Source organism: Bos indicus, chromosome 12 (genome assembly GCF_029378745.1).
Source record: "Bos indicus isolate NIAB-ARS_2022 breed Sahiwal x Tharparkar chromosome 12, NIAB-ARS_B.indTharparkar_mat_pri_1.0, whole genome shotgun sequence".
Lineage (NCBI taxonomy): Eukaryota > Metazoa > Chordata > Mammalia > Artiodactyla > Bovidae > Bos > Bos indicus.
The window spans coordinates 34893296-34904029 of NC_091771.1; the positions used below are offsets into that span (position 1 = coordinate 34893296).

General features: G+C 44.1%; 1 long non-coding RNA gene across 1 annotated transcript in view; it reads right to left on the reverse strand.

Annotated features, from left to right (window-relative positions):
• Positions 1-10510, reverse strand: part of LOC139186139 (uncharacterized) — a 47610-nt gene extending 37100 nt beyond the window's left edge. The window contains exon 1 of the long non-coding RNA XR_011569641.1: positions 10293-10510. This is a non-coding gene — a long non-coding RNA (uncharacterized lncRNA). The remainder of the gene's footprint in view (positions 1-10292) is intronic.
• Between the last annotated feature and the right edge of the window lie 224 nt (positions 10511-10734).

Genomic DNA, 10734 nt, shown 5'->3' on the forward strand with positions numbered 1-10734 from the left:
AAGAAGACCTACAGGCTTCTTGGAAGGCAAAGCCTGGAGAGCTCATGACACCGTCCACAGCTGCCCATGTCCTGAAGTCCTTTTGAGAAACTGAAGCCCATATTAATTTATTATATATTTATGTATGCATTTTATTTAGGAACCCCAAGTCTATAATTTAAAGGCTAGAAGCAAATATAAGAAAATAAAACTCAAGTGTTATTCATGAGAATGTTCACTTTATGTGTTTTTGTTCAGTTGCTCAGTCATGTCCAGCTCTTTGCGACCCCATGGACTGCAGCATGCCAGGCTTACCTGTCCTTCACCATCTCCTGGAGCTTGCTCAAACTCATGTCCATTGAGTAGGTGATGCTATCCAACCAGCTCATCCTCTGTCATCCCCTTCTCCTCTTGCCTTCAATTTTTCCCAGCATCAGGGTCTTTTCCAATGAGTAAGCTCTTTGCATCAGGTGGCCAAAGTATTGGAGCTTCAGCTTCAACATCAGTGTTTCCAATGTATATTCAGACTGATTTCCTTTATGATTGACTGGTTTGATCTTTTTGCAGTCCAAGGGACTCTCAAGAGTCTTCTCCAACACCACAGTTTGATAGCAGTTCTTTGGTGCTCAGCCTTCTTTATGGTCCAACTCTCACATCCATATACGACTACTGGAAAAACCATAGTTTTGACTATATGGACCTTTGTTGGTAAAGTAATGTCTCTGCTTTTTAATAGGTTTTAGGTGAGTGGAACTTAAATTTCAACTTCACAGTAAATGCTTAATTCAGAAGTTAGTGCTTTAAAAGGTATTTTGTGATTATAGGTTCTAGCTTGACATAATGAAAGGAATGAAATCCCCAGATCATGAAGCCTTTGGTTACATTTTTTGGCTTATACTATAGAAAGCGTAAAGATCAAGTGTTGCCATTAAGATGATTGCACTTTGACATAAAGTGCCAAGAAGAAAGTGTGTCCTCCATTTCTGCTTCCTAAAGTATAAGAAATTACCCAAGCAATATAAACAGCTGTGTGGACAGAGACCAATGTATTCTAGACACAAATCTCAGATAACTTCAGCTCCAACTCAGGCTGTAAATGTATTGGAAACAGCGTATATGAAGTAACAACATTAGCTGTGCCTGAATAATTGCAGAATTCCAGTTATCCTGCTGATCCACTGAGCTTCGTATGCTGAAGTGACAGCACCATCAAGCCCCGCCACCTGTGGCCTCTGCCCTCGTCCTTCTTTCTACTTGCATCCTGTTGCTCTAGTTCCAGGCGGTTAGGATGGGTTCCCCAGCACAACAATGGTTCTCAAATGCTTTCTCCTCCTCCACCAAGATGGTCTGTGTTTGAGTGACTTCTCTGAAATGTAACTTCACCCTAAAACATTCTAGTGGTTCCTCTTCCTTTTCAGGATGTGTGTGTTGGGGCAACAGTATTTTTTGCTACATCTCTACATGCCAAGAGCTACAGTATGAAAAAATAACATGTTCAGAAACTCTCATCATCATTGTCACTCAGTTGTGTCCGACTCTTTGCCACCCTATGGACTATAGCCCACCAGGCCCTCTGGTCATGGGATTCTCCAGGCAAGAATACTGGAGTGGGTTGCCATTTCCTTTTCCAGGGGATATTTCAGACCCAGGGATCAAACTTATGTCTCCTACATTGCAGGCAGGTTCTTTACTACTTAGTCAAGAAACACTAGGACCCAGATAAAAATAACTGCAAAACTCCTCTGTAGAGACACTTTCAATATGCATTATACAAAAAGAATGCTTAGAAAAACAACTCCCACTTGGATGAGCTCCCAACAAAAAATTAACATCAAAAAAAGAAGTAAAACACTAGGAAAGACAAAAGAACAAGTAGAAATGAACATCCCCCAGAACTTGAGATAATAGAATAATCTTAAAAGAGATGATCAACAATATTTAAAAGATTAAAGGGCATACTTGTTACAAAATTGATCCTAGAAGAAGGTATTAGGATTCAAGAAGCAAAAATAAGAAAACTGATAATAATAAAATTACATCCAGATGTTACTATAATTAGTAATAACAACTACAGTGATTTTGGAGCCCAAAAAAATAAAGTCTGACACTGTTTTCACTGTTTCCCCATCTATTTCCCATGAAGTGATGGGACCAGATGCCATGATCTTTGTTTTCTGAATGTTGAGTTTTAAGCCAACTTTTTCACTCTCCACTTTCACTTTCATCAAGAGGCTTTTAGTTCCTCTTCACTTTCTGCCATAAGGGTGGTGTCATCTGCATATCTGAGGTTATTGATATTTTTCCCGGCACTCTTGATTCCAGCTTCTGCTTCTTCCAGCCCAGCATTTCTCATGATGTACTCTGCATAGAAGTTAAATAAGCAGGGTGACAGTATACAGCCTTGACATACTCCTTTTCCTATTTGGAACCAGTCTATTGTTCCCTGTCCAGTTCTAACTGTTGCCTCCTGACCTGGATATAGGTTTCTCAAGAGGCAGGTCAGGTGGCCTGGTATTCCCATCTCTTTCAGAATGTTCCACAGTTTATTGTGATCCACACAGTCACAGGCTTTGGCATAGTCAATAAAGCAGAAATAGATGTTTTTCTGAAACTCTCTTCCTTTTTCCATGATACAGCAGATGTTGGCAATTTGATCTCTGATTCCTTTGCCTTTTCTAAATACAGCTTGAACATTTGGAAGTTCATGGTTCACATATTGCTGAAGCCTGGCTTGGAGAATTTTGAGCATTACTTTACTAGTGTGTGAGATGAATGCAATTGTGTGGTAGTTTGAGCATTCTTTGGCATTGCCTTTCTTTGAGATTGGAATGAAAACTGACCTTTTCCAGTTCTGTGGCCACTGCTGAGTTTTCCAAGTTTGCTGGCACATTGAGTCCAGCACTTTCACAGCATCATCTTTCAGGATTTGAAATAGCTCAACTGGAATTCCATCACCTCCACTAGCTTTGTTTGTAGTGATGCTTTCTAAGGCCCACTTGACTTCACATTCCAGGATGTCTGGCTCTAGGTGAGTGATCACACCATCATGATTATCTTGGTCATGAAGATCTTTTTTGTACAGTTCTTCTGTGTATTCTTGCCACCTCTTCTTAATATCTTCTGATTCTGTTAGGTCCATACCATTTCTGTCCTTTATCGAGCCCATCTTTGCATGAAATGTTCCCTTGGTATCTCTAATTTTCTTAAAGAGATCTCTAGTCTTTCCCATTCTGTTGTTTTCCTCTATTTCTTTGCATTGATCACTGAGGAAGGCTTTCTTATCTCTCCTTGCTATTCTTTGGAACTCTGCATTCAGATGCTTATATCTTTCCTTTTCTCCTTTGCTTTTCACTTCTCTTCTTTCCACAGCTATTTGTAAGGCCTCCCCAGACAGCCATTTTGCTTTTTTGCATTTCTTTTCTATTGGGGTGGTCTTGATCCCTGTCTCCTGTACAATGTCACGAACCTCCATCCCGCCAGTGGTCATGTATGGATGTGAAAGTTGGACTGTGAAGAAAGCTGAGTGCCGAAGAATTGATGCTTTTGAACTGTGGTGTTGGAGAAGACTCTTGAGAGTCCCTTGGACTGCAAGGAGATCCAACCAGTCCATTTAAAGGAGATCAGTACTGGGTATTCTTCGAAAGGACTTATGCTAAAGCTGAAACTCCAATACTTTGGCCACCTCATGCAAAGAGTTGACTCATTGGAGAAGACTCTGATGCTGGGAGGTATTGGGATCAGGAGGAGAAGGGGACAATAGAGGATGAGATGGCTGGATGGCATCACTGACTTGATGGATGTGAGTTTGGGTGAACTCCGGGAGTTGGTGATAGACAGAGATGCTGCAATTCATGGGGTTGCAAAGAGTCGGACACAATTGAGGGACTGAACTGAACTGAACTGATCCAGATGTTACTATAATTAGTAATAACAACAACAACAAAAGTGTTAACTGTTAAGTGGAGTTTGAAGAAGTTCAATAAAATACATGCGTCCCCCACACCTGAGTAGGGAACGAGTTAACACAAAACATAAAACAGGAGGTAGTTGGACGTGGAGAGTCCCCTGGACGGCAAGAAGATAAAATCACTCAATGAGCAAACTCCGCAAGTTAGTGAAGGACGGGGAAGCCTGGCATGCTGCAGTCCATGGGGTTGCAAAGAGTCAGACACGACTTAGTGACTCAACAACAACATGTTGGAGGTGAGATATTTCCCTCATAACAAAAAGAAAAGCTGATATTTGAGGAAGTGAGTAGGATGGCATCAGTAATGGGTCTCTTTATCCTGATTCCCAGAGTTGTGTAGCCTCTAGGTCACGTTTGTTCAACAGGGTTCTCACCAAGGGGAACTCCTGGCATCCTGGCTCAAGGGCCCCACAGAGGCCACCTCCGAGTTTCTGCTCCCAACTGACAGCCCCACTATACACCAAGAGCAGGTCTGTGCTCACTACACAGAATTTTAGAGGACACAGAGATCCCTGGGCACTGAAGTCTTTAAGCAGGGACTTCCTAGCTCCCTTCTGTATGTTGATTCTTTCAACAGACCCTCACGAACACATCTGCACTGCAGACCCCAGGCCTCCAGACACAGCGCTGGGAGGGCTGACTGTCCAGTGGGACAGCCAAGCAGGCTCCCACATGGCCTGTCCTATGTCTCAGTGGGCTGCAAAAATTTTGGGAGCTTCCCTGATGGTTCAGATGGTAAAGAGTGCACCTGCAAGGTGGGAGACACGGGTTCAGTCCCTGGGTCAGGAAGATCCCCTGGAGGAGGGCATGGTAACCCACTCCAGTATTCTTGCCTGGCAAATCCCACAGGCAGAAGAGCCTGGTGGGCTACAGTCCATGGGGTCACAAAGAGTCACACAGCAATGAGCGAGTAATACTTTGAACTTTCATAGCAGTTTCACATCCTCTCCTGGAGATTGTTTCCAACTCCACACCAAACTTGCCCTCAGGGGACACAAGGCTGCCTCTGAAGGTGTGAGAGGAAGACAGAGCCACCTAGCTAAGCAGATGGCCATCTGCTCCTCCCTGCCTCCTGGCCAGGGTCACCTGTAGGCCACAGCCCACCTTTCTCTCAAGACAGGGAGGGAGGCAGGGACTTCAGACCCCCCAGCCCTCAGTTCTCCTGCTAGGTCAGCAGGTGGGTCAGGAAACCCCTGAATGCAAAGATCCCCAGCGCACCTCTGACAACAGCACCCTGAGCTGGTGGCCCCGGCCAGGCAGGCAGCACTGTGTTCTCAGAAGGGCACGTCAAGGGCCGAGATTTATTAAGCAAGGGCATTGTGTGTTCAGTGGAGGTTGGCACATTTGATCTTGGCCATCACAGATTTACCTTCCCCGCGATAACACTCATTAATTGAGATAAGTGAATGCTGAGCTGTCCATCGCCTTTAAACTGTCAGCAGGCGAGGCCCAGGGTGGCGAGACAGAGGCGCTTTCCCAGCACACCATCCATGACCCGGGGTGACTCAGGACTCCCGACGCGGGAAGCCTCTCTGTGTCTCATGGACATATTTGGTGGACGTGCATGAGTGTTCAGAGGGCTGATGCTGTGAGAGGAAGCCCCTCAGCGATGCACCTCAGGGTGGCCAATGCTGGGCTCTGACATCTAAGTAAAATCGCCAGCTCTTACTCCTCTAAAGCCCTGGACCTGTGGCTCCTCCATCATTTGTAAAATCAGAAACTTAAAGCAACCTCTTGCTCCAAGTCATTAAATGGTGACTGACTTAGGTGAGTCAGTCTGTTGGATTTACATCCAGTAAATGTTCCTTCCCAGCTGGGTGCTCATGGTAAAGAACCCACCTGCCAATGCGGGTTAGATGCAAAAGACTCGGGTTCGACCCCTGGGTCAGAAAGATCCCCTGGAGGAGGGCATGGCAGCCTACTCTAGGATTCTCACCTGGAGAATTCTACAGACAGAGGAACCCTGTGGGCTACAATCCATGGGGTCTCAAAGAGTCAGACACAACTGAGAGACTAACACACACACCAAGTGTCAACTAGGGGGAAAGAAAGCCGGAACCTTCTCCTAAAGTATGCCCTTTAATCTTTTAAATATTGTTAATCATCCCTTTTAAGATTATTCTATTATCTCAAGTTCTGGGGGGTGTTCATTTCTATTTGTTCTTTTGTCTTTCCTAGTGTTTTACATCTTTTTCTGACATCAACTTTTTGTGGGGAGCTCATCCAAGTGGCAGTCGTTTTTCTAAGCAACTGTCCTGAAACACTCTGGCTTTCAGGCCATTTTGGCCACATCGGCTTGCCCTGCGCCTTCCTCAGCCAAGCCTGCGTTTTGTGAGATGGGGAGGTGGGTCTCTCTCAGCCTGTGCCAAGCTGGGTGGGATGGCATGAACACCGAGGGCAGACCGTGCCTGTGTCTTCTGAACAGCCTGGCCTGGTGTCAGCCACTCTGGTGACAACCACTCTACAGAGACCCTAAGGGTACTGCCCCCCCAAGGCCGGGGCTGCCCTGCCAAGGCCCCCAGCAAGCCCACCTGCCAGGACCGCCTGGGAAAAGGGCAGGCTTAGGAAGTGATCACCCAGCTCAGGGAGGGAAATAAAAGCGTCTGTTGTTGTTGGTTTTCTGTCTTTTTTTTTAATGTTCAGGGAAGAAGAGAAAGGCCTGGTAACAGGATCCTTCCTGAACTGCGCCCGCTGCACGTAATCAGGTAGAGCCCATCGCACACAGAATTCCACAGGCTCCTTCCTGCCGCAGCCACAATGCCGCCCATTGTTCACACTTTAATTAACTTCTGTTTTACTGATTTATTTGTTACAGGAAAAAAAAAGGAAAGAAAGAAAGATGGATTTGCCTTGTGCTGGGAGCTGAATTATTGCAATCTGAAACTCCTCATACCTTTCTTGAGAACTTCAAAGAGCACCCAGGTTGTTTACGTACAGGAAACCAAATTAGCAGAACTATTACAGTCGCTTCATGGCTCGGGGTGGCCAGGTGGATGAGAAGCAGTCATTGAAAAGCGCCCCCTCAGCAACCCCCTTCCCGCCCAAGCCCACCCTTTAAAGCCATCCTTGACGATCGGCAGGTTTGCCAGCTCCTGCTCAGGGGTGAGGAGGGTGTCTCAGGTTTGCAAAACTCCCACCTGGTTCACATGGGCTGCTTTCAGTGAGAGGGAAAAAGGAGGGAAATAGAGTTCAGATTTGGGAAGGAGATGGAAACGAATGTGAGTGAAGAGAGCAGGCTGCTGAAGAAGGGCACGTCTGAAGGTGTGACGAGAAACAAAACAAAAACACAGGCGGCCCATTCGGAAATAAAACACCGCAGCCTGAGGCATGCGCACTGGAAACCTGTAGAAGGCGGGCTGGCCGCATTTTAGGCAACCCAGGAGAGGGGTAATTACAGCCCGCTGTCAGCACATCCTCTTTCCACAGCGATCAGGCACACAGAACAGAAGAGCAGTAGCAATTTGGGATGTTCTGCGGTGCAAGGAAACACAAGCATTAAAGACACAGAAACGTCTTCAAGGACATCACAGGCCCTGACGGATGGCCTCTCCCCAAAATGCCTGTGGATGAGGGTTTAATAAAAGCACCTGTTGGTAGGAGCCATAAGGATGCCTGGAGAGGATTCTGAAGTCCTGTAATAAAAATCACCAAGTGTCCAAAAGCCTTCAGCTATTTGCAATCTGGGAATAACAGCATTGAATCTCCTATGCATGCCATGCTTGCTTCGATCCACCCAATGTCTGTACAAGGAGGGGCCCACCCTCTAAGCCAAGACACCTACACATCTCTCCCAAACGCACAGGGAACTGGCCAGGACAGGGAGTAAGCCAGGACAGAAAATAAACTTTCTAAGCACCAAAGCATGAATTACCACACTCTAATCCTTGGTTGTTAAATCGAACAGATCCTCCGGAACTAACCTTTTCCTGTAACACTAAAATATGTAATTCAGTGTCTTAAGCTTCTATAAAGAGTGGCCAAAACTAAAGCTTTAATAGAAGCACTTAGACAGAATTATTCTTGAATCTGATACAGACCTTACAAAGACTAAGCTGTAACAGACTGGTCTCTATATGATTTAGAATAACTTAACATATGCCCAGAAATCAGGCCAGAGTTGACAAATTCTAGGTGATGGGCTATAGAGAAATTTCATAAGTTGCTTCTCTTTGGGGCTTTAATAAAGTGACTTTTAGAACCAAGGGTAGATCTTTGGGCTCTAGTCCTGATGCCTCTTACCACCTAGCTATGTGATCTTAAATGAGTTTCCATAAACCTCAGTATCCTCCCCTAAAAAATGGGGCATAAAAAATAGCCTAGCTTCCTCTCAGGGGTGTCCCGAAGATCAGGGGAAAGTGACACTGTTAACTAAAAGCATGGTATGCATGCCAACTTGGGTTTATAAAGATGTTTTTGAATTGTTTTGCTACTGAAAGCTGCATTTTATAGCTTAATTATATGGAAAATAAAGAGAAATATAATTTTTGAATTTTGAATCAGGAAGTTCTCTCAGGCCCAAATTTTGGGGGGCCTATTTTACAGTTATACTAAACCCTGAATTTTCCAATATCGATATTCAAACAACAATTCTGTGTAGGCACCAAACATGTGCCTTGGGAAGTGACAGCTTGATTGAGGACATTTGTTTGTTCACTGTTGCTCTTTTCACATGTTGGAACCTGAATACAGTCACACGATCTCGGAAAGTTTTAGAAAGAGGAAATTTAGAAACTAGGATAGTATATTACAATTGACCATTTCAGTCTGAATAAATTAGTTTACACTAACTTTTTAAATGGCATGTATATGCTTTTAAATGAAACATTAATCTGAATAACACACACTTTGTAAAATAGACAACTACTTTCAAAATTTAGCATGCAGGTTATGAGCAATCCCAGAGAAAAATGTCATTGCATGCTTTAACAGATAACAATATTAAAATTGGGTTCACTTTTTAAAATTATTCAAAAGTGTATTTTTGCTCAAGAATGCCTCTTTCAAAAGCAGAAAGGGATGTCGTTCCATTGATCCCGTGGGAAGCAGAGATTGGGCAAGCTTAAGGGGTTTGTCCTGAGTCACAGTTAGTGGAGCTTTTGAGTCCAGAGTTTGTTTTCTGACTTGTGTTGCCTTTTCAGCTATCAATTTTCAACTTGAAGGAAATGAGGAATTTGATACCTTCAGACATGATTATGCATTCTGAATTTTCCCACGTAGGTCAGTAAGGGAGCATTTGAGAAGTATCTCAAATCAAAATGAAAGTCTCATACACAAAACACCCAGAGAAGTTGGGGCCAGTTCACATTACAAACACTTAAACACGCACCTCTCCATCAGGCTTATGATAGAGTCACCCTTGCCTTATTTTTCTTAAGAGTATAAATATAAACAATCCAAATGTATTTATTATTTTTTATGATGCAGCAGGCTTTAAATTTTTTTAAATTTTATTTTATATCGAAGTATAGTTGATTTATGATGTTGCATTAGTTTCAGATGCTACAGCAAAGTGGTTCAGTTATACATGTATCTATTCTTTTTCAGAATCTTTCCCATATAGGTTACTACAGATTATAGAGTACGGTTCCCTGTTCTACACAGGAGGTCCTGATTGACTATTTTATATACGGTGGTGTGTATATGTTAACCCCAAACACTAATTTATCCCTCTCCCCACCACTTTTTCCCTTTGGCAAATTTCCCTTTGGAATACTACTCAGCTATAAAAAAAGAATGAAATAATGCCATTTGTAGCAACATGTATAGACCTAGAGATGATCATACTAAGTGAAGTCAGACAAAGACAAATATCATATGACCACTTACAGGGGTATCTAAAATATGACACAGATGAAATACTGACAAAACAGAAACAGACTTAGAGGCTATGAAAACCTTATGCTGACCCTCTGCCTCTTCCAATTTCCAGAGCATCTGGGTTCACAGGGAACAATCTCCAGGCAAGAGAAAGACAACAGAAAAGGGTTTGTAGACAGGGACCAAAGGCTGTGTCAATAACTTTCCATGGGTGGCACAACCTGGCCTGAAAGAGAGACCAAGCAGAGATACATGGAGCAGAGGACCCAGGGCAGCAGAGCAGGACCTGCAGGGCTGGGTGGGCAGAGACACCTGCCAGCGGGCTCTGGGACAGAGCAAGTCATTCTCAGGCTGAATGACATTCGAACCTCACGGCCCAGGGAGGGAGGTCAGAATTAATGACCTTTGAGCTCTCGTTATTACATGGGTGCCTCTCTATCAGCATGTGTGCCCAAGAGAGGATTAGAGCCCGTTCAGGAAGTAACTTTTCAGATCCAAAAGCGAATGAGAGAAGGAGGCATTTACTCACTCTGCTTCTCAGAACAGCGAAGGCACAGACATCGGGACACAGTGAGTCATGGCTGCGTCCACCCGACACAGAACGGCAGAGCCCCTGAGACTCTACGGCCGGTAGTCAACAACCAACATCAGGTATTCACAGAGAGAAGACCCGTTTCCAAAGGTTCCAACCAGATAAAGATCTGGAATCCAAGTAGACCTGGAGAAATTAAATCTCACCCACAGAGAGTGACGGGAGCTTTGAACAAGAAAGTAACACCCCAGTGGGAGAAAAACAATTTGAGCAGAAATTTGACCACCCAAGAAGCAAAGCCTTGACCAAATTAAAAGGACATCTAATTCCTTAACCAAATCTGGGTCAGGGTTTTCACAATTTGTTTGGTGAGCTGAAAAGAACAATATAAATATCAACCCCCCTCATCATACCCAAGTTAATAGTATAGCTGTGCTAT